A 22,333-nucleotide genomic window follows, 5' to 3' on the forward strand; every position below is an offset into this window, starting at 1 on the left:
GGAAACATGGGAGGTTTGCAGGGGCTAAATGGACAACAGAAACTGCACAGAAGAGTAGATTTATATAAAATACATATGATGGGGAAGTGATCTGGTTTAAATTGTTCTCTGCCCCTAAAGTAAATGGAGAAGCGTGTGTGGCTGACTCCTAAAGATGCTGCTTACCCTCTGTATCATTCTCTTCCAGGTAGAAAGTTGAACTGGAACAGAACCAAGGCATTTTATTCAAGCTTTCTCTTCATCTGCATATCATAGGCTTTACCCTTGATTTGTTTGCTTTCCCACAAGTCAAATTCTGACCTTTTAAAGATGCTTAAATTTCTAATGTTGACTAATTAGTAATGCTTGAGTTGATTGGCTTCCCAGGGGACTCAGCTCTGTGCCTGTGTACAGAGCTGCGAAGCACTGCTTCTGAACGTGCCTTGATCTGCGAGCTGAAAGAACAAAAGACCTTTGCAGAACAAGGTGAGGATTCTGAATGGATACAGTGGGGATGAGGGGCATCCGTGTTGTGGTGGGTGAGACGCCTCTCTGTGTTATTATAAAAATAGCAGCAGTAAAAACAGAATACATCCTCATGTGAGTGTTTACTATAAAACTTCCTCTCAGCTTTGTGTTGTGCAAAGAGAGTCCATGATTTAAGTCTCTCCTATACATGCTGGGCCCATCCTAGAATGTGTGTTTCATCCTCAGAGTCATGACCCCTGCTACTTAGACACATTGCATTTCTCAACTTAGTGACATTTCATCAAAAATAATGGACTAAAATTGCCTTAGTAGTTACTTTATATTAATTTTGAAGAATGCTTTTCAATTTTCAATTATGATAATAATGAGGCTTATTTTGTTAGCAGAATATTCTATTAAACAAAAATACTTTACCAAAAGCTAAACGTCTATTTAAAAATAAAAGAAAGGTTTTTGAAAGTTCCTTAATGTCTAACATTTTTAATTGAAATTCCCTTAAATATGGCTCACAGTTTAATGAGGCACTATATGGCAACATTGCTTCCAGAAAATGGCCATTTCTAAATATCATGACATTAAAGCTGAGAGTTGTGTGACAAGTTTAAAATATATTGCATATACAAATCGAGGTAATGATCACTATGTGTTTTGTACTAATGGACTAATTAGATTGATACATGGTCTGGTAGGACACAGATGTCAGCTCTCCAATTTTTTTTGTGCTAAACATTAAAATATGATAGTTAATAAAAATAATAGGTGAGCAGAGTGAAATAAAAAGTTGAAAAGACCATGTTTACTTCCTATATCAAAATTTTTATATTAATATACTTAAATTCAGACTTGAAATGGAAAATCAAAATCAATGCATAATCATGAGTCAGAATTCAAAGTTCTTGGATGGGCCCATAATTTTCAGATACTCAAATGAGCATTTCAGTACTCACTCTAGTTACTAAAGTGTTGTCCTGGGGTCACTTCTTCCATTAGGGTGTACAGACAGTCCAGACACCATTGTGCACAGATGGTGGAGTTGAAGGAATGAAGCTTAGCCAGGCAGGTGGGTTATCAGTATCAGAATTCAGTGGTGAGTGTGTGTGTGTGGGGGGGGGGGGGGAGGAAGCCCTTGTACAAGACAGTGTTCAATAAAACATGTCTTCTTTATTGGGAGACATAAGAGCTATATAAACTGTGGGGAAGAGGGTAGGGTTTTGGGGGTGAGTGTACATCGTTGGATCAGGCTGAGGTGTTAGGAATGCATCATTTGCAAGGAGAAGAATTCCAGGTGTTAGCTGGACATGTCCCTATAAGGAAAAAGGAAGCTTTCCTCAGAAACCTGGCCCTCAAGCTCTGTGACTACCTCAAGAGTGACAGAGATGGGGGTCTCAAGACCACGTGCAAGGGGCATGCAGACCCAGAACAAGGAGGGAGTTCTGTTTAGTCCTGTTTGTCTCAAGACGAGATTTTCAGGGTTTGGACATGTCTTGACCTCACTCTTGCTCCAGATTAGTCCCCCATATCTCCCCCGTTTTTGTTTCATGAAAGGGGGGGCATCATCAAATTCATCATTCTCTATGCTGGGCATGGTTTGTTATTGATCCTGAGCGTGATTGGCAGTGACTTTTACAGTGCTACTTATTTGCTATTGAAGTAGGGTTCCAATAGCTGATATGGCGCCAAGGAAGGGAAGAAACCAAGCTACTGGAGGGTTTGAGTACCATGGGGCAGAGGTATAGGGAGTATAGAGCCCTGAGATCTCCATGGAGCTCTTTGAGCATTTGTTCATTTTGTCTCACCAGCCCAGATTCATTGACGTAGAAGCAGCATTCCTCCAAGCAATGCAAATCTTTCCCTGTTCAGCAGCCAGTAAGTCCAGAGCTCTCTGGTTTGGGGGGACAATCCCCACTAAGGAGTTGCTCTGCTGTTGAATGGACTCAAGACCTTCCATAGTGGAAGCTGTCTCCTGGTCAAGGTTGTCCTGAAAGTCTATGGCCAAATTGTGTGTTTGGAGGAAGGCTGCTCCAGTGGGTGACTCCCAGGGCACCCAATGAAATGGTGAGACCCAGTCTGTGAGCAGAGGAATGAAGAGTTCGCCTCACTCTCTTTCTTTTCACAGCTGTAAAGCAAGCTCTTCAGGCTTATAGAGATAAACCTGCAGGACAATCATTACTGGGACGCAGAAACCTTGAAGAGGGTGTTAATGCAGGAACCAGAGAAGAGCAGTGGGGAAGAGGGGCTGGTTAGCATATATCGGCTTGGTGACAGTGATGTTACAGGAACATGTAAGATGGGATCTTAAAGTGGGCCCTACAAGGCAAAAGCAGAGGGATAGATCAAAGAGAGGAATGTTTGGTAACCCTCATTTGGGTACGGTATAAGTGGTTCATGAAGCAAAAAGTTAATGGAAACAGCTGTCAATAGTATCCAGGAGAGGGAGGAGTAAGAAGCATTGAGAGGAGTTGGGGTGGCTGGTTAGGAAAAAAAAAAAAAAAAGGTTGGCGGTATATTGTATGGACCTTCTTTTGAGTTTGATTTTTCTGTTTAAGAATGTTAACATTGGTAAAGATCAATTAAGAGGCAGGGACAAACTGGCAAGAACCGTGTAGGTCGGCTACAGAGTATTTAGCCATAGCCAATTGGTTATTGGCTCCAGTTCACCATCGTTCATCCCATGGATCACAAAAAAAAAAAAAAAAAAAAGAGTTTTAAGGATGGGGAGCATGGTGCCAGCATGACTGGTGGATTCAGTTTGGCATCTCCAATTTCTGCAACTCCATACGTGAAGGCCTCCTGGAGGCAGTCACCTGTGTTGTGGAAAGCAAAGGAGAGGAAAGAGCAAGGGATAGTGGAGATAGAATCGGGGTGTGGAGGAATCTCATTCTTGGCCTGAAATCTTTCAAATGGGCAGTCCTGGGTTCTTATGCTTTTTTTATGTTCTTTGCAGGTCTCCCTCGCAAAGAATCTCCAGTGGTGGGTTTTGGAAGGGTTAGGAAGAGGCTGGACAGTAACAGAATAAGAATGAAGAATAACAAAAACAGCCTTACGAATAGAGGAAAGGGAAGCCCATGGGGGGCTCACGGCCTAGGCAGCAGCCACCAGTTAATGGATCTCCTTCCAAGAGATCTTGTTTTTGTCAGGGGTGGCATCACCTCTGCCCCCTCCATCGTAGATCTGTCAACAACAGGTCGGCCATCTTCTTGGTCAATAGGGTGGCACTGGATATTTCCGGCAGCCATCCAAATAGGCTTAGGTTGGTCCTGTGGAAAGACCAAACAAAGCCCCTTCTGGTTGTAAGGAGGGGGTCTGGTTCCTTCCAAATCCTGTCCAAAGCTCACACCATCATACTAGGATGGGAGGGTTATTCCTGGTGTGTGCTAATATAGGAAGTTTGGAAGGGTTTTGGAGCTCTTGTAAATGTTAAAAATATTTAGGGTGGTCATAGGCATAATTAATTGTAGGTTAGAGTGGTAAGCTTTACTTTTTGTCTTGTTAGTTAGACTTTTAAGGTTTGATTTTTTTTTTTTTTCTCTTATCCTTTGGCCCTGAAGGTTGTCAGGATCCCTGTGTGGTAGGCAATTTCCCATTGTGAATTTGGGGGTTAGTAAAAGCAGGTCCATTTTCATTTTTTATTTGTTGAGGAATGCCCATGATGACAAGGATGGAAAACATATGGTGAATTAACCTTTTTGAGTTTTTTCTAGTTTGGGCAGTAGCCCATATAAAATGTGAGAATGTGTCAGCTGTAGCAAAGATGTATTTTTGTCTGCCGAAATGGGGAACTTGGGTGACATCAATTTGCTGTAGAGTATTGGATTTGAGACCTCGTGGGTTTGTGCCCATAGTTTGTGAATCTGGGATAGTAATAAAGGATTCACAAGAGAAGCATGTTTGTTTGTTTTTTTTCCTCTAGAGCTGAGCAATTGGGATGGGAGGGAATTGGAGGTGAAGCCCCTCTGTATATGTGTGTGTGCACGTGAATGAAATTGGTCTCCTTTGTTGATGGAGGCTATGAATGTTCCTGCAGAGGTGATCCAATCAGCTACGGTGTTTCCCTCAGATATCAGACCTGGAAAGAGATTGTGAGATCTGACATGCTGAATGTGGAAGGGAGTACCTCTTCTCTGTAAAAGGCTGGAAACCTGTACAGGAAGAGGGGGAAGTGGATTGGCATCTACTTTGACAACCATGGGAGCAAATTAACAGCATGCACACTGTGTGAAAAGAGTTTATAGGGCATATTGACTTCCTTCAGAGCTAAATTGATAGCGTATTGTTCCTTACATTGGGGTTAGTGATAGGACTGCTCTTTGAATCAGATAATGAGGGAATTCATCCTCAGGGGAAGAGTATATTTTTGCTGAGGCTCCCCTCTTTCCTCCATCAGTAAATATTGAAGGGACTACTGTGATGAGCTTTTTTTTTTTTTTTTTTTTTTTTGAAAAGAACAAGGGGTAGGGGGCAGCCGCCACAACAGATGAAGGGCAGAAACCCATTTTTCATTAGGGTAATGGTTGTCAGTTTGTCCTTGGAATCTCATTAAGCTAATAGTGAAGGAGGGATGATTTCTGACTAGCCATTTGAATATTGGAGAGAGGAAAAGGGGTCACAAGAATATCGTGTTCTTTTCCTAAGGTCTGTAGGGCTCTATCTCTGCCATTTTTAATCATAACAGTGAGTATATCCAACTCAGAATTCTAGGTGCTCCACTCACTGGGGTAAGGAGCTGTTCCAACGTTCTCTGGGGTTAATACAGGACTCCCACCAAGGTAGGGGAGGAGATTTAAGGAGCTATGTGGGCATTGTTGGGTCACATCCAGCAAGAGCCATGTCTTTTAGGGCCATATTGACAGACGTTAAAGCTTGGATTGCTTCAGGGCACAGCGTTCATGGGGAGGAGGAGGGCTTTATTTCCTTTTAAGATTTCAAAGAGTGACAGAACAGTGCTTGTGGGAAGGGGGAGCCTGGGTCAAAACTTGTTAAGATTACTCAAAAGCAATGTCCTCCTCTGTGGCCTAGCATGACTGCTCCTCCCTTGGGGGATGGGAGGAGGTAATAGAGCCAGCCACTGAGTTCATGTTAGAAATAGTCCCTGTTCCCCTTATTAGTGCACCCACTTGGATACTGAGCAACCATGGGCTACATCCGAGCAGGGGTTCTAGGTTATATCCATACTTGGTCCTTGGTTGTGAGAGACCAAAAAGATTAAAAATTAGCTATTATTAGTTAAGGCCTGAACTATGTGGGTGGAGAAGTCTAGAAATGCCCTGAGGGGAAGGACTGCCTTATTGCATTCTTTCCCCACCCACCAGAGATAACAGTTACTAGGAAACTGGCCCATCCCCCTAGGGAAGGACACCAGGTCTTTATGGTCTGGGAACCTTCCTAGAGCCAATCAATTCAAAATGTAGCATTTTGACCAATAGATGCTTGCCAGGCTGGAATTGCCCCTGCCTTGGGCATGCTGGGAGGCACCAGAATCTATATATCATGCAGCTAACTTGGGCGTGGGGCGCTCTCGGCTCCCACCACTTCAGTGGTGGGGGTGTGTGGGCCCAAGCTGCAGCTTGTAATTTACAATAAAAGAAGCTCATGTATTTACAGCGGAGTCTGTTTATTCCTGGTCTTTTGGGGTTCGTGAACTGGGCAGAATATTTGGAGAAACAGTCTCATAAAAGACCTCTGTGTCCCGATATACTTGGTCCTTGTGGAGCTCCTGTCTTCTCCAGGTCATACTAACTCCCCCTTCTTTCTTATGATTGCAACCAGTCCTGAAGAGACCTGATAAGCTAGGGTCAGATGGAAGGGGAGGAGACCTCCCCTATCAGTGGACTTGGAAAAAAGCAAGGAGTAGATGAGGGAGGGAGGGATTGGGAGGGAATGAGGAAGGGGGGACATGGCTGGAATACAAAGTAAATAACCTGTGATTAATATAAAAAATAAAAATTATATTAAAAAATTACCCCAAAACTCTGGAGGGAGGCCAGAGTTAAGTATTGAGGGAAGGAAAGTGAGGATTTAAGAGGGTATGTTGAGGTGAGAGAAATTTCTGTTCCCAAAAATACAACGAGATGATTAAGTTGTATTGTGTGAGAGGCTATTTTGAATCTTAAAGAGGACAGGAAAGGTACTAATTGGTCTTCAAGTCTATAGGGGAATGTGGAAACTTTCCCCATACTAGGATGTTATCCATATAATTATATATATTGAGTCCTCTGTTAAAATAGAGTTATAATGCAGAAGCCACAGCCTCCCGGCAGAAATTGGGATTGTTAGCTGTTCCTTGAGGAAGAACCGTCCATTCGTATCATGAAGCTATCCCTGAGCTGAACATGGAGGGTACCAAAAAACAAAGTCTTCATAGTCTTGAAGGTTGAGAGGAGTAGAAAATAAGCAATCTTTGATGTCTATTGCCAGTAAAGGGACATTGGCAGGAATGGCTGAGATATCGGGAAGTCCCCTATGAGGAGAACCTCAGACCCTCATGGTTTTTATTAATTGTCCTGAAATCTTGCAACAGTCTCCATTCCCCTGAGCTTCTTGTTATAGTGAACACAGGGGTGTCCATGATCTGTGAGATGGGAGAATATGTTGTAGTAGAATCTGCTCTTTTATTAATTATATGAGGGCTTCAAGTTTCTTCCATTATAGAGGCATTGTTTAACACAGACTGGCTCATTTGAAAGCCAATCAATGCAAGCAGTATCAGATTTAACAATGGTCCTTAGAATTGGGGGTGATTTTGAGGGGAGGGGGTTAAAGCTTTGGTAGGGATACTATTTTTTATAGATATAATCATCTATTCTGATGCAATTCCTTTCTCAATGGCAAGAACCTCATCCAGGGCTTGTAAAAGATCTCTCCCTAGAAGATTGGTGGCTATGTTAGCTACTAGGAGGCATAGCAGATGGCTCCATTAGGGTCTTCCCATCTGTAAGCCTGCTTAGTGATAAATGTATGGGAGCAGCTCGTTATGCCTAGAAGCTGGGGCCCAGTGATGAGCTGCCAGTCTTGTGGGACCTCTGGTTGTCTCAAAATTGTATCATCTGCTCCAGTATCATTAAGGCATTCAAATGGCTTATTATCTGTTTGTGTGGTTATTTTTGGGTGGGATCCTTCTGCAATACTGGGCACCCATGAAGCCTCTATGAAATCAGGTTTTCTCATACTGTCGAGGCTGAGGGCTGCCCTGATTTAAGTGTAAAGGCTCTAGTTTTCTGCCATCTTTATCACAATGAAAGAGGCAACCTTTTATTTATTTATTTTTTTTCCAGTGAAAACCTTTGTGAAAAAAAGGGGTAGATCATTATAGGGGTATTGGAGTCCTTTGTGGGGAGGGTCTTTTGGAGGCATTCATTTTTCCAGTGTCCTGTGTCTCCACATTTAAAGCATAATACTTCTGTTTTTATTGATGCTACTAAAGCCTAGACTCGGAAAGTAACCTGGTGTGAGGTTATTCCTATGTCTTGGGTAACCACAACTCACCTATCCTAGTATTCATTTGTGAGACCTTGGCAGGCTAGCCCGGACTCAGACGTCATACCCTCCCAGATGACGTTTTTAAGGAGGGGGTCAGGAATTTTTCTTTCTAAGGTCATTTTAGTTCTAAGAATAAAATAAGAAAGGGCCTCCTTCAGCTTTCGGCAGAGAATGAGCAGGAAGGAGGCAGGGACTTGTTAGCCAGAGAGTGGGGTGATTCTTTCCCAGGCCTGGATTGCACAAAGGTGCACTTACCTGCTCATAGTAACCTACTAGATGTGCTTACTGTACTTCTGTGGAAAAAGCACCATGTACAAAAAGTTCATCAGATCTCCATGGGATTTCATCTCAGTCCTGATCTCTCCCGAGGTCCTGGCGACACTTAACCCGAAAGAAAGATTACCACTGTACAAAGGTTAGACTGGGCAAAGAGGAGAGACAGATATCCCACTGATCTTGGGGTGTTTTTGACTCTGTAGGAGGGATTTTGTGCAAGAATGTCATCTTTCTTTGCTGACTGTCTAAGTTCTTTTAAGTTGGTGGCTTAAAAGAATGGGTACCAATTAAGTGGTTTATTTCCTGTGGAGTTAATATTAACTGGGAATGCCAGGAATTCCTGGCCTGTATTGGAATCATAAGTAGAGGGGGAGGGAGGGGGAGTTAACTTGGGGATTAATTTGCCTTTTCTCTGCCTTTGCAACAGAATCACAGAGATTGCAAAGCTGTTGCATGTTAGAGGGAGTCTTGCAGGGTGTAGGCTTGGTGGGTAAGGGGAAAGGGGGCCAGTGGGGCTAATGGTCTGTGTAGTTTCAAGAGGTTATAAGGGAGTAGGGATGGGTATGTCATTTTGACTTCTTGTTTAGGGGCTGTGAGATCTAGAATAGAGTGGTCTTTAGGAGGAATGCAGTATTCTCTGTGGGTCCTGTTCTGTACTATCCTGCATTGGTTGATTGAAGAGATGATAGCCAGGAGGGAGTTTTTTTTTCCTTCTCATGTATTATGCTTCAGATCAGAGAAACAGAGAAACAGGTCCATGAGTCAGGACTGTAAATATCACCCATGGCCATGCATGGTGCTATCTGAAAGACGTCCTCTCAAAAATGAGGAGGCTTGCCTCTTGCTGAGTGTTACTATGGGAAATTTTTAAAAGGGTATGTTTGTTTGTTTGTGTGTTTGTTTTTTGTGACAAGATGTTTTCATGGTAGAAAGGGCAAGGAAACACCTTGTCTAGAGGAAGACCATCCCTGCAGTCTTAGGGCTTCCAGGGGATTTTGCCTGTCCCCAGACTTCAGCCTGCCCACAGGTTTTAGGAGTTCTGGCCGCCAACCCAAGCAGTATTTACAGATTGCTTTTTTTTTTTTTTTTTTTTTTTTTTCCTTTTCTTCTTCTTCTTTTAATGAGAAAAAAAATATAGAGAGAGATTTTACCGATGCCCGAGTGAGATAAGGCTTCAAGCAGAAGCAGTGGAACTTCTGCCAACACTAGAGAGTGCCCTGGCCAGAAGGCCTCAGTTGTCCTCTCAGTGTCTGAACCTAATGTGATGGCTAAACTGAAAACAAAGGAGGAAAGCACACTGACAGCCCCTGGAGTGTGGAGGCTTAAAGCTGTTCATGATGATGTCAGAAGCTGGGCCACTCACCCTCCCCTGTTCAAACCAGAGGACCTACTGGATTCACATGGATGCCAGCTTCCATTCTGGGATTTTGTTTCTGGCTTTGGGGTATTCAGGCACCTTTGTGAACAGATGCTGGACTTGAAGGAATGAAACTTAAGCCAGGTGGTAGATTATCAAGATCTCAATTTGGCATTGACTCCAGGAAGTATGTGTGTGTGTCAGGGGAAGCCTTCTCTGAGATAGTTTTCAGTAAAACTGCTCTTCTTTATTGGAGGGAATAAGGGCTATATAAATACACACTTGGGAAAGTGTGTAGGGGTTTCCAGCGTGAGTGTACATTTTTGCCTGTGTCTGAGATGCTTGGAATGCTTCATTTGCATGGGGAAAAGTTCCAGGTGCTAGCTGGACCTGTCCTTATAAGGAAATAGGAAGTTTACCCTGAAATCTGGCCACAAGGCTGCTTGACAACCTCAAGGGTGGCAGAGGAGGGGGCTGCAAGGCAATGTGCATTAGGGCATGCAGGCCCAGACACAGTGGGAAGAATCTTTGCTTTTGGTGAGATTTTTCGTGGTGTAGATATGTCTAGACCTCACTCTTGCTCTAGGCTTCTTTGCTTTGCCCCACGGCTTACTTGCCCTATGCAACTTGGGAGTGACCTCAGGAACATAGAGAAGAAGGAAATATCCGCGCTTATCATTCAATGTCATCACAGCGGAGAAAAATTAACAATAGAAAAAGCTGCTATGATCTCAGCATAGCCAAGAGACTTAAAGGTGAATATGAAGAACGTCAAGACCATTGACATCAGCCACGCAGTAGGAACCACTATGTTAGCAGTGGCCTGCTCTACAGATAATACTAGAATCTTTTTCAATGGAGTAATTAACAGCCATTCAGACAAAGACAATCCAAGAAAGACATTTACACACACAGATTTCCTCCTCCTCAAAAAAGTGAGCATTACTAAGCCAGCTGAGGAAAGGAGCCTTGCCTCTCCTGACACTGTACAAGCTTGGGTCCCTGGTCTACCCATGTATGGCTGGGCCATGTTTCCCCTGTCCCAGTTACTATATGTGTTCATTCACAGCACATGCTCATGTCTTACATACCGGAGTATTCATTCCTGTCTAGTGTGTACTCTGGACTCCAGAGCCAAGTTGTCTTAAAGCACATCCTTAATCCAAAAACTAATATAGGTGCCAGAGAGAGAAAGGCCCAACCAAAACCCCAGAGTTTTTAAACTCAGCTCTTGACTTCCTGCTGCGTCACAAGCTATGATGCCTTCCATGTGGTTACTTCTGCATGGAAAGTAGCACTGTTTCCCAGACAACTGTGCTACTGCCAAACAGATCCTAGAACAACAGTGTCCCTGTTGCTCTGGGTCTTAGCTAAGTGGCCATTCTGTGGATGCCTCAACACAGACAGTGAGGCCACTGATGTAACCTGGGAAATATCAGTAGAAAGATGCACTTAGAGATAAAATCATTAGACACTCTTTTCTTTTCTTTTTTTTTTTCTATTTAAGCAATATATGACCTAAAAGAAAGTTGAGGAATATTTGTTTCATGTCTAGCTTGCTCAGAAAAGTAAATGCCATGCTATGTTTGAAGGGCAAAGCTGGTTAAATCAGAACTAGACACTAAATTTGAAAAGCCAATTAAAATTATAGTCTGTCACTTAACACAAGGTATAAGTTCAAAAGAACGCATTGATAGGCTATTCCATCTTGTGTAAAGTTACAGATTGTGCAAACCTACAGGGTATAGCATATCATAGGTATCCTGAACACATATTACATTTATGCAGTACTTCAGTGAATGCAATGTTTAATAGACAAGGGACTGCATTTTAGTTAAGAAATAGTAATGTGGACTTAGCTCCCAAATAACTAATCTGAGCTGATCTTTACATTTGTGAGTGTCCAACATTGATTCTTGTAGATAGTCACAACTTGGGGCCAACTGTACAGTTTTTTTTTTCCTTTGGAATTGACTTGCCTGGCATATAACTGGCATATTTTTTTCTTTTATTTTCATGATAACATGGTAAGTTACCCAGAGAAACTGAGCAAATGGATTTCCAATGGTAGCAGAAGGACAGGATTGTGATTGTTTCCCTATGCTCATACTGGCCATAACTAAGCACCGGGAAATCTTGGTCCTCCCTAAGGACAAGTATCTTTAATCTAACCATGAGTTACTGAATTCACATTGTGTTTTCTGGTTGTTAAAGTCATAGGCATTTTTAATGAATCACACTGAACATGAAAGTTTAAAACATTCATATAATTACCATGGAAATGAAAGCATAAACTGTATTTTATGTAAAAAACTTAAATTCCTGTAAATTATCCATGAAACTGAATCAGTGATATCACATGCATGGCTTTTTAATCTGGTTGATACTGTAGGTTGCTAGGATTTGACAGAAATCTCTGTTGGGAGCTAGTTTGTCTTTCTAAACGTGTCTCATACCCTCATAGCTACAGTTCCTCCCTCTGTGCACAGAGAAAGAGCAGACAATGACATGGTAGACAGCAAGAATCTAAAATAGTTTGACCTTGCAAACCTTGGTAGGACACTCTCCTTCATTTTCCACCCAACTCATCATTCCCCAATTCTAATTCTGTTCCCATGCAAAAGAATATCGGGTACCTAAACATGCCTAAGTTTACAAATAATCAGTCAACATTACTTTAGCACACACATTATGTGGTTCCAAAAATATTGAGAAGTAGACAGGGTTGTTGCCGAACAACCCGCAACAAAACAAAACAAACAAAAACCTGACGTTATGACTGAGAAAGCAAATGAATCCAGCAGAGAATCATTCATGACACAACATAGGCAATGTGTTAAGGAAATGAAGTGTCTTCGTGTTTATTAAGTAAGAAACAGTTTAAAAATTTTCTTGGAGAAAGAGAAATTGGTGGTTTGAATAAAAATGTCCCCGATAAGCTCTTATATTTGAAGCTTACTGAGTGACGCTATTTGAAAGCATTAAGAAGGGTAGCCTTGTTATGAGTGTGGCGTTGTTAGAGAAAGTGCGTCACTTATGTTGGGCTTTGGGGTTTTCAAGGGCCAATGCAGGCCCAGAGCCTCTCTTTCTGCTGCCTTCGTTATAAAACCTTCAGCTACCTGCATGTCTGCCCACATGCTGCCACATCTCTGCCATGAGGATACTGGACTAAACCTCTGAAACTGTAAGCAAGCCTCAATTAACGGCTTTTGTTTTATAAGAATTGCCCTGGGCTACATCTGACCAGGGGTCAGCTCAATCTCCCCGTGAGTGCCCTAGTAAGGGGAGTAGGGGCTTTCTCTGATATGAACTTGGTTGCCTCTTCTTTGATCACTTCCTCCTGGCAGGGCAACCTTGCCAGCCCACAGTGGAAAAGGATCCAGGCAGTCCTGATGAGACTTGATAGGCTACGGTCAGATAGAAGGGAAGGGGGACTCCTTTTTTCAGTAAACTAGGGGAGGGAGATGAGGGGGAGAAGAAGGGCAGGTGGAACCAGGAGGAGAGGAGGGAGGGGGCTACAATTGAAATATAAAGTGAATAATTTTTTTTTAAGAGTTGCCGTGGTCATGGTGCCAATTCACTGAAATAGAACATGGCCAAAGATAGGAAAACCTGAAAAATAATAGAGTTACATCATTTTCTTCTGTGAGTTCATATTGCTACAGCAGTTGAGCCTGGCTGAAGGAAGTAGATGAATAGGTCATGAAGATACTACTTTCAGATTAGTTACAGCAGTGTTTTTGTGTTGAGAGAAGGAGCTAGAAGGTCTGCCCATAATCTATATTTTTCATATTTTATATGAGTTACCTTTTTATTTAGAATTTAATTTGTTATATTAAGTATGAGTATGTGACAAGAATTTTTTTAAGCATTCAGAGCTTAAAAATGAAATATGAAACAGACCCTATCCTTTAAAAATTTCTCCAGAGCAGTTTTTTTTTCTTTTTTAAATTTATTTTTTATTTACTTTACATCCCAAGGGTGCCCATTCCCTCCTCTCCTCCCAGCCCCCCTTTCCTCATGCTCCTCTCCCTTTCCTTCCTAGGAAAGGGATAGCCTCATTCCACCTGAATCAACCCTTCCCAGCACATCAAGTCACGGCAAGGATGAGCATTTCTTCATTCCCTGAGGCCAGGCAAGGAGGCCCTGCCAAGGGAAGTGATCCAAAAGCAGACAGTAGAGTCCATTTTAGAGCTGTTTTCTTATTATGACTCACTATCAGCACTCATTTTGACTTGCAGGTGAACTGTCCTGCCTTTTTCTCCTTCTCTAACTTTCTGTTTCTGTCTGTCTCTCTCTGTGTCAGCCTATCTCTCTCTCTCTCTCTCTCTCTCTCTCTCTCTCTCTCTCTCTTTCTGGCCAATTATTCACATGTTTTCATGTGACTACCAATTCACATGAAATACCAATTCAAAGTTATTGAATGCTTTAGCATAGCATACTGGATAAAACTTTAAATGCTTAAAGGTGAAACAATTTTTTTTAATATTTTGAAATTTTCATCACCATTCAACATATTCTGAAGCAATACCAAGCTATTAATGATTATGTTTCATGAATCTAAATCACCTTTGTAGTTTCTGTCATTTGTGAAGATGAGGAATAGACCAAGGTATCATCGGTTTATGTCTCAAGCTCTGGGTGATTGAACATGCAGTTGGTCACTTGCTGGTGTGGAGCCTTGAATGTCACATTCAGTGCCTGATCTCTAATTTGACATTATTGTTGAACTAATGACAATTTTATTTTTGTCTTATCCGGTTTGTTCTGACAACTTGCTTAAAAGACCGTGTCAAAACTGTGGTGGAAATTAATTCATGCTATGGAAGCAAGTAGGGAAAGAATTTAAGAGCATGATGCGATAATGAAGATATACAGAAGTGTATTCTGTGTCTCTGTATGCTCATAAAAAAACAAACAAAACCAAGTTCAAGGTAATATGTCTGAGAATTGAAACACAGAAAGCATACAAAAATCATTCAAATTATTTTAAAATGACATTCCATTATAAATGTATTAAATATAGCAATATATGATTTATCAGTGGAAGTGATATGGTCTGATAGCTTCTAAGAAGATCAGAGGGCCAGAACACAAAAATCAGATTTAAAAATTTATCTGATCATTGCATAATGTAAAAACTGATAAGTATAATATAACAAGTATGTCACTATGGAGTGGCTACTTTAAGTGCATCTTTAAGGTCCTCAAGTATCCATGTGTAAAAAGCTCAGACCTTGTGTGATAATGTTTTAGAAGGTATTAAAATCTGTAGTGGAAGATTTTTAGTTTTGTTTTTGTCAGAATTCTCTAGCACAATAGAAGTGATATTATTATAATACATGACATTTATGATAAGAGAAGATCTATTAGCATACACAGTAAATTATCTGGGTAGTCCAATCAACCATTAGCCTTTAGCCACCTGCACACTGGAAGGACAGAGAAACCAGTATCTTCTCAGTTTAAGGAGTTAGAAAAATCAGCAGTCCCAGGATGGTTCTAAAACCCACAAAGCTCTCTGAAAGTCTGCTGATTTTAAGAAGACATTGAAATTCTGAAGAAGGGGGCACTGAGTGCCAATGGGTAGTGGAATAAAGGGTAGACAGTTTGAACTGAGTGACCACGGGTAGTGGCAGCCATGGCAGGAAAGCTGGTACTGAGTGTCCATGGGCAATGGTAGCAATGGCAGACAGCTGGCATTTAGTATTCAGAGGTAGCTTGTTTGAGAATCATGTACCTTTTTGGATGCACTGGCCTCCTGTTCTTCCAACTTCTTTCATCCAGGCTCTGGCCTAGTGGAGGCAATATCCACAGAGGGACTTTCCCCCTTCAGTTACTCTCCCACATGTCAGTCATCTTTGCAAATACCTCATAGCCCCATCTAGTGTTGAAGGCTACTTTAAGTGCTTAATCTGAGGCATCCCCCAAATCAGACAAGAATACAAGAGTAACATAGAGACATTCAAGGTGCACCACATAGTTAATTATTGGCCCTGGCCCCATCCCCACTCTTTCATTTTTCTTCTTGTCTCTCTTACTCGCCTCTCTCATGTTATTCGGTCTCCCCATTGGCTGAAAGCAAAGGGGCAAATTTATCACAAACCCAAATGATGGAGCAACATAATACTTTTAGCTTCACAAGTTTATTTCAAGTGTTTCATTATGACTACAGAAATTTAAAAACCTGGGACACATAAATTTCCCATTCCAAAAGTAAGTTGGAAACTTCAGTAGAAACATGACATGAAACAATATTCTGTATAAATCTTATTTTATCAATTAATGGTTGAGTAACATGGGATACCACAGAAAAATATTTTAAATTGCATTAGTATGGTGCCATTTATTTTGCTAATAGCTGGGATAACTACATAAAATTTAGATAAAAACTAAATATGCTTTCCTACAACTTTAAATATATTGGGACTTTATAATTGTTGAGTTCAGTAAAAAAAAAACTAACTAATTTTAAGATAAATAATATGGGGATTTTTATGTTCAATATCATAGTTTTATTTAGCCTTAATTTGCTGAGGAAAGAATTAACTTATTGTGTTTAACTTGTACTCATGTCTCTCTGTGTTCCCTATTTATAAAATATGTATGTTATGCTCAAGCTAGTAATGATCCTGTGGTTATATTTATAAATTTCTGGAATGCAGAACCTTGGAATTATGGTCTTGTATGCTGAAAATAAAACCTTTATGTGATAGCAAAGACTGAGGGAGTAGGAAATGTTTTCAGGGCATACAACAGGAAAAGATGTGGAGAATAAAAAGGAAAAGATGTGGAGAGTTTGTTTTTGAAAGACACACTTAACATTTATAAGTTGTATTACTGTATCATACAAATATGGTGTTTCATTGCATAAATCATGAACATTTCCAAGTGGAATGAGAAGTTTTGGGAGATGACTCACTATTTCTTATCTCTATTAGTAACTGTTATTGTTTGAACAGACAGCCTGACCTTGTTATTATAAGTTGGTTATGGTTCCAGCCACTTTGTAAATCACGAATTCAGGGCCATCAAATGAAGGCTCTGCTCTCAGACTGGAGAATTATGTCCTGTCCTGCTTTTCAAGAAGAACCACTTCATCTGCCTTCTGAATCATAAAATAATAATCCATCCCAAAGTAATAAGAAGCTGAATTAAAAGATTTCTCAACTTAAAATGTATGCTAATTACTAAACAATAATAAAATTATATGCAGTTTAATTTGCATTTATAGTTTTTATATTTTAGTTCAGTAAGCATAATAGTTTATAAAAATAAAATATCCAGTTATATTAAGTCATTAAATATTATGTAAAGCTATCTTCAATTAATGCTTACCAATTATATGTGTCCTCTGTGTAAAAAAAAACTGTAATTATAGCATTTTACTCTATGAGTCAAGTATGAATAAACTTCTGTTTCAGATATGTAGCCTAAAGACACAGATGAGCAGATGGTAGGAAGTACATGTCACTGCTCATCAAAAAATAAACAAACTAGAAAAATCTAAAAACTTTTGAAATTAACATTTTTTTTTAATTTCTGCAAAGTATTTTTCCTAAATGGAAGTGAATTTCTCTTTGGGTTTGACAAAAGAGTAAAAGAGTTGCTGCCTACAGGGATTTGGAAATGAAAACTAATAATATCAATTTTCTTACAATATCACTGGTTAATAAGGATCTGTTTTTCTCAGTGTTTGTAGTCACAACTTTGCATTGTCTTCATCCAAACAGCCATCAGCAGGGAGAAACAGAAAAATGATTATAGGTGGAACCGATTATTATAAACATGTATATAGATCGATTTGCAATGTATTACTATTTGGAGACATTCTTCCCATGTGCTGAAGGAACGGAGATTTTTAGGCCCAGAGACACTACTGTGGTTCAAAAGTACCCTCCTAAAATTTACTTATTGGAAATGTAACCCCCAAAATACAAATAGAGACCCTGAGAACTTAATTAAGGTTAAATGTGGTCATGTCAGTGTGGTGTGTGGTGGTATTAGTAGTTTCATAAGAGAAAAAAGAGACTTTTATTTTTTATTTTAATTTTTATTTTTTATATTAATTACAGTTTATTCACTTTGTATCCTAACTGTAACCCCCTCCCTCATTCCTTCCCAATCCCACCTTCCCTTCCCTATCTCCTCCCATGCCCCTCTCCAAGTGCACTGATAGGAGAGGTCCTCCTCCCCTTCCATCTGAACCTAGCTTATGAGGTCTCATTAGGACTGGCTGCATTGTCCTCCTCTATGGCCTGGTAAGGCTGCTCCCCCCTTAGGAGGAGGTGATCAAAGAGCCAGCCACTGAGTTCATGTCAGAGACAGACCTGTTCTCTTTACTAGTGAACCCACTTGAAGACTGAGCTACCATGGGCTACATCTGTGCAGGGGATCTAGGTAATCTCTGTGCATGGTCCTTGGTTGATCTGTCTCCCTGTGTGATGTCTACTACCATGATTTGGTACAGCAAATGTCCTGGACTACATGCCAAGTAGATGCTTGTGATATGATTTTGGACTCTCCAGCTCACAGGACCACCAGCTAAATAAACTTCTATTCTTTATAAATTATCATATGTGTGGTAGTGTGTGACAGCATGATAAATTGGACTGTGATGAACACAAAGCTGAGGATTCCCTTCTAAGGTAACTTTGAAGTAGGTGTGGCCGCAGGAGCAGTCCCTGTCCAAACCAGAAGCAATGCCTGCAATTTCTGATTAACACACACAAGGGAAGCAGAACATTTTTTTCTCTCTCTGCTGTCAGTTTGTACAGATATGAACATAATGCCAAGTTAAGACAGCTTTCTCAAAGTCCGAGATAAAAATCTTCTCGGTTAGGCTGTAGGGCAGTGAACTATCAGGGTTGTCAAGGCTCACCTCTTGCTGGAGTCTTTGTTAATATTTCCACATTTAGAGTAGTCACATAAAATAATACAACATGGAGTATAAATGAATGTTCAGAATATCCACAAAATTTGATCTGGAAAAAACAGATGGTTTTAGAATATAAAGGAACTGTCTGACTTAAATGTTTCAACATATCAAAATATCAATGTACTATCCAATAGAGCTTGCTGTAATAATAATTGTATTTCTGTTGTCTAATTCACAAGCCATAGTTCTGAGCAGATATCCAACTAGTGAATAATATGTAATCTTTGAGAATTTGTTTCAGTAAATTAGAAATAATTAAATTTTAAGTCAATACACATGGTAAAGTAGCTGCTATAATGAGATGCACAGCTATAATAATATATATGCTTACCATTTAGTAATAAAACTCATAAACTATCTTTCCAAACCATATAAAGGATGTTATTTAAACAACTTGTCTGAGAAAATGACTAAAATATGTATATTTGGTAGTTAAAAGACTACAAGTCTTCACTTGTTTACCTTGTACCACACTTAATTTTGGTCATTAAAATTATTCAATTACTCTGTGTGTGTGTGTGTGTGCGCGCGCGCGCGTGAGCTCATGAGCATGTGCATGAGTGCGTTTGAGTACAAACCCCCCCCCCCCCGAGGGAGGAGCAGCCCTGCCAGGCCACAGAGGAGGACTTTGCAGCCAGTCCTGAAGATACCTGATAAACCAGGTATCTGGGTCAGATGAATGGGGAGGAGGTCCTCCCCTATCAGTGGACTTGGAAAGGGGCAGGGAGGAGATGAGGGAGGGAGGGTGGGATTGGGAGGGAATGAGGGAGCTGGATACAGCTGAGATATAAAGTTAATAAACTGTAACTAATATTAAAAAAAAATTAAAAAAAACTGGAAGGTTTTGTTGTTGCTGTTGTGTTGCTCTTGCTTTGGACTTGCTGTAGATGGACAGTCCGCTGTCTCCAATCACTTTATGTAACGGGAAGACACCAGCACAGTTTGGACACTCAATGCTTTGGCCATGGCTAGGGCCTTGTTCAGAGTGTCTGCTTTCAATTTTTTTTTTTTTTTTTACAGTGTCTCTCTCAGACGACAAGTGCACTTACTTAAAGCATCTTCTTTTGCAAGATGTATGTATGTATGTATATATTACATTTAGGAAAGGACAGGCTGAAGAAAATCCTTTTGATTGTTTTTTTATGCAGTCTCAAATAATTCTTGCTGGCTTATTGGAAATCCTGGAAGTTAAGAAAAAGAGATATTTTGAGAAGAAAGTGAGAGGAGGAAAGTTTCTAATTTCCTCCAATTCTGAGTACATATAAGAAACAGTCCTAACTGAATCCAGACACTTGCCTCTTGATATTGGCCAAGTCTCATAAACAGGTTAGAGAGAACAGGGAATGAAAAAGCATGGCCAAAGGCAAGGTTGCTAAGTGATTGTTATTCAGAAGCACTGAAGGGTCAGAGGCTTTCAAACTTCAGAGTGATAACAACATTTTCTTTTCATATTTTAAAATAATGATATTTGCATTCTTCCAATTATTGGGGATTTGTCTACATATATATCAGCTAAAAGTTAAATGAAGTGTGAATTAAAAAATTGTTTTTAAAATCTATCAGCTCCTGCATTTTTACTTAATAATTTTTTTGTTCTGTCTACATATGCAGCATTATGGCACATACATATTCTCTTTCCAGGATCATATACAAAGAAACTGAGAACAGAGCTGTGCTCAGACAGCATGACCCAATGAGCTTAAGACTCACCAACCAAGAGCAAGATGTGTTGGGAGGGAGTCAAGATGGAATAGAGAGAAAGAGAAAGGGGGGAGGGGTCATAGCTATTAAATGAATCCTCATAACCAAGCTGAAATGAAGACTTTCCAGATGATACGAATCTTAAAATATACAACAGGAAGAAATAAAGATTTGCATCTCATGCGTTCGCAGGTCTAAAATAGACAACTGAGAATCTGTAACACAAGGTCTGATGTGTGCTCTGAAAACAGAATGTTTTATTAGCCAAAGTCCTGGAAGATCACGCATACCTCAGCATCTGAGGCTAGTAACAACAATTTGTTAGGACTTGTGGAAACCTCTGATTAAACAGAAGAGGAAGGACAAGTATTTGGAGTGGGAAATTGAAAATCAGAAGCAAGCAGAAGAGCAGGCACAGGGGAAGAAAGCTTGTCTAAAAAGCCTGACACAGAACCTGGCAAGCAAACGACACCTGGGAATAGAGTAACAAATCTTCACATTGTCAGTGATTTAAAGTCTTCATCTTTTCCAGTTTCCTGAAGATTGCCTTTGTTTTTGTTTTCCTAGGAAAACAAATCATTTTGCATTGTAAAAACAGATAGGGGCAGGAAGAAAGGCTGAAGGAATGAAAGGAAATAAGAGGGATAAAAAGCAGGCTGAGAATGATAGAGGGAAAAGAAAGAATGGGATAGGAATAAGAAGAGAAAGGAAATATAGAAACAACAAATAGAAAAGGGAAACTGAAAAAAGAAAAGAAAAAAAGAATGAAAGAAACCAATTGGAATTTTAAACATTTTGACCAAGTTCAATCATTGTTACATGGTAGAAAAATTGATTAAATCTGAAAATTTTTCTTCTTCCTAAACTTGTAATATTTATGTAATTGTCTTAGTTTTATATTAATTTAAAAAATGGTGGGTATCTTGAATTCATAATATTTCTGCCCTAGTCCACTGGGTGCTGGATTTTAGGTGTGTGCCACGATGCTTGGCAGGTAATCTTATGAAAGAAGGGGAGATAGAAAGACCTGGAGAGGACAGGAGCTCCACAAGGAGAGCAACAGAACCAAAAAATCTGGGCACAGAGGTCTTTTCTGAGATTGATACTCCAACCAAAGACCATTCATAGATACAACCTAAATAACCTAGAACCCCTGCTCAGATGTAGCCCATGGCAGCTCAGTATCCAAGTGGGTTCTTTAGTAAGGGGAACAGGTACTGTCTTTGACATGAACTCAGTGGCTGGCTCTTTGATCACCTCCCCCTGAGGGGGAAACATCCTTGTGAGGCCACAGAGGAAGACAAAGAAGCCAGTCCTGATGAGATCTGATAGGCTAGGGTCAGATGGAAGGGGAGGAAGGAGTGGACTTTGAGAGGGGCATGGGTGGAGATGAGGGAGGGTGAGATTGGGAGGGAAAGAGAGAGGGGGCTATAACTGAGATACAAAGTGAATAAACTATAATTAATATTAAAAAATTAAAATTAAGAAAGAAGATAAGTAGATATGCATAAGCAACATGAGCGAATGTCTAAACGTGCTGTATTTTCACATGTTATATAAATGCGGCTTGTGTCTTGTGACACAGGAAATATAATAAATATCATATTATTTTTTTAAGTTGAAGAATAAAAGGAAAAGCCAACTGGCTACAGGCCAGTTATATAGGAAAAAAAGATAGGGGAAGGAAGAAAGAGGGAAGGAATGAAAGAAAATGAGAGGGATAAAAACAGGCTGAGAATGACAGAGGGAAAAGAAAAAATGGGATAGGAATAAGAAGAGAAAGGGAATATCAGAACAACAAACAGAAAAGGGAAAAATTAAGAAAAGAAAAAGAATGAATGAAAGTTTTAAAATTGGAGTTTTAAAACATTGAACCATCATTGTTACATGGTAGAAAAATTAGTTAAATCTGAAAATTTGTCTTCTTCCTAACCTTGTAATAATTGTCTTAGTTTTACATTAAATAAAAAAAAGGTGGATATCTTGAACTCATGATATTTCTACCCCCAGCCAGCTGGGTGGTGGACTTAAGGTGTGTGCCACAATGCTTGGAAAGGTATATATATAACATATCTATCTATCTATCTATCTATCTATCTATCTATCTATCTATCTAT

The 22,333-nt window shown here is 40.1% G+C and overlaps 1 pseudogene; it reads left to right on the top strand.

Annotated features, from left to right (window-relative positions):
- Positions 1-341: 341 nt before the first annotated feature.
- LOC129681013 (actin-related protein 6-like) overlaps positions 342-22,333 on the top strand; it is a 200,397-nt pseudogene continuing 178,405 nt past the window's right edge.

The sequence above is a fragment of the Psammomys obesus genome, unplaced genomic scaffold, assembly GCF_907164565.1.
Source record: "Psammomys obesus unplaced genomic scaffold, mPsaObe1.curated_primary_1811, whole genome shotgun sequence".
In the NCBI taxonomy this organism is placed as follows: domain Eukaryota; kingdom Metazoa; phylum Chordata; class Mammalia; order Rodentia; family Muridae; genus Psammomys; species Psammomys obesus.